We start from the raw sequence: 2,500 nt of genomic DNA on the forward strand, positions 1-2,500 counted from the left end.
TACAGTGCATGAATCACGGCCGGGACTCCGTCCGACTGCACACACTGTGTTTAACAAGCTTTATAAGGAGCCATCGGGCTTTATTATGGCTCTGCCTGACTCCAACAAAAACTGAGCCTGGAGGCCCGGGGACACGAGTTAAGATGAAAATACTTATTAGAGTACATTACTTCTTGATGTAGATGGCGTTTTCCGTGGAGTCACTCCACGGTGCGTGGCACAACATAAATCAGAGGTTTTTCGGAGACTAATAAGACCTGCCACCATCTATTCATTACTCTGCCTGCAATTTGGGCCATCACTCATTAGTAATTTGATGATTAACACCCCCCAACTCAGCAGGTCTGCAAGGTGCGGGGGCGGACACAAAGACTGCGGCTTCCGGAGAGGACGGCTAGGGGGCCGCCTTTGCAAGTGCTCTCCAAAATAACTGGTCACCGTTCTCGAGTGCTTGGGTGTTGGCGCATCTCGTAAGCAACGCAGGAAGCCTCGCACGTACACTCAATAATGCGCCCGAAAGTTGAGGACCACAATATGATTTGACATTCCATCATACATCCCGGAGACAAAGGTCCGCACAGGAATGTGAAGTAAGACATTTTCTTGTTAATAAAGCATTGATCCGATGTATTGATTTTACATGACATGGCTTTTGCTGGGATTTTGCCCTCTTTTTTCTTTGCAAATAGTAAAGCTCTTCAAAATGCCTCGGCGTATGTGACATGGCAAAATTTCTAACTCTCTGTGATGTAAATTCTATATGTGTAAAACCACTTCATAATCAGACCATTAATCATCAGAAGCTGTCAGCGTTGACTTGGGGGACAATTTGTCATGTCTCTGCCTAGGCCCAGGCCAGAGTGTCAGGCAAAAGCATAGTTCGGGCCGCGGGGCGCGTGCGCAGTCGCCCAGCCTCGCCAAGCGACTTGGTCCAAAAAGGATTAGATAAAGTATTACCTTTCCTGAACAGGGAACAAAAAAGGCGGCCCACTGCATTTCTAACGTGTCAGGTTTCTCCTCTCCCCCAGCTAATCACCATGACTGTTTGACTTAATGAATCGGCCTGATGAAAGGTGATCAGAAAAGATAGATGGGCGGCCATTATTGATTTCATGCAAATGCCCCTGACAGGTGATAGACGCTTTAATGCAAGCTTTCAGAAGCTTTATGACTTGTAATAACCATACACTCTCATTCTGGGAGAGACGCTTTCCAATGTTTCAGTTGAATTGATATTCTTCTTTGATGCCCCAAAATATGTGAAAGCAGGGTAAGTACGTGGGCCCCTTTCACCTCTCAGTTCAGCCCAAAGAGCACTTATGTCTTGAAAGCACTGCCAAGAATAAGCGCGGCACTCCATTGGAAGTTCGGATGTGACGCGTAATTGTGCACTGTGGGCTCCTGCGAGGCTGGATGCGGGCCGAGGCAAGGGGCTGGGGCTGCCATTCCAGCTCTAAATCCCTTCCAGGGGCTGGGCTACTGGAAGCCCAGTGAGTTCACGTTCAAGAATTAGAAAAAACTGCCCCTCTCTTTTTAAATTGCAGGAGGAATGACACGCATTCGTGGTTCTGGGAGGCTTCTGATCACCGAAGGTGGGGGTTCCCAATCCACCTCTGTGCCCCCAAGAGCAGCTGCCTTCTACAGAGCTCCTGGGTTCTGCAAAGCCTGGCCAACTGGTGGCCCCTCTGGCCCACAGCCCCCCAAACCCTACAGAACCCACCACTGCCCTGCATCATCACTGGCAAGTTCCCCGACGGGAGGAGAAAGCACCGGGGCCTCACACACATCTCATGAGCCCTCCGCACGCAGTTTACGGGCGAGAGCCCTGCCGAGCCAGGGCAACGCGCTGGCACGTCCAGTCACAGAGCCCCGAGCCAGGCCAATCAATACCACTTTCCTGTTTTAGAACTGGGTAATTATGAGGGGGAGAGATTGCCTGACCTTTCACCTGCGCTGCATTACTTTGCTGATATTAAGATAAATTGCCTGATTTTGGGTAAACATATGCTGCAATTCAAACTGTCAGCACTGGTTTGCTCAGGGATAATTTGTATTGATCTCCCAGCTTCTTCCCAATTTTGCTTACTGACCTCGTGGATAATTAGAGAAGGAGCCTTGGCTGAGCTCAAGTCGGGGATGAAGAAGAAATATGAAGAAGAATAAAGCAAATTTGTTTTATGTTAATATTTGTCGGTCCTCCCCCCACCCTCACATCTGTCAGCATCTGGAGAGCCGTAAATTAATGTACTTGGTTCCCGAGCAATTTATTCCCAGGAATTACTTAGCAGCATGCTTAGTCTCCGAACATGTGTCACTGGGTTAAATTAATTTAAACTCTGCCTTAAACACAACAAAAACAAACGTTATTTTCTACTGAAGGGGGAAAAAAACAATACATTTCTTAAAATTTTGAGAAATGTAAGCTCCCAACTTTCTGCATGGAATTCCACATATCTGGATCTGAGAGGATGAGTTTTCTAAGAAATCCCCCCAGAAGTAA

At 47.7% G+C, this 2,500-nt stretch overlaps 1 protein-coding gene across 8 annotated transcripts in view; it reads right to left on the reverse strand.

Moving 5' to 3' along the window:
• Positions 1-2,500, reverse strand: part of EBF3 (EBF transcription factor 3) — a 128,545-nt gene that overhangs the window by 13,829 nt on the left and 112,216 nt on the right. The gene's annotated exons all lie outside the window — the stretch shown is intronic.

Source organism: Gorilla gorilla, chromosome 8 (genome assembly GCF_029281585.2).
Source record: "Gorilla gorilla gorilla isolate KB3781 chromosome 8, NHGRI_mGorGor1-v2.1_pri, whole genome shotgun sequence".
NCBI classification, from domain to species: domain Eukaryota; kingdom Metazoa; phylum Chordata; class Mammalia; order Primates; family Hominidae; genus Gorilla; species Gorilla gorilla.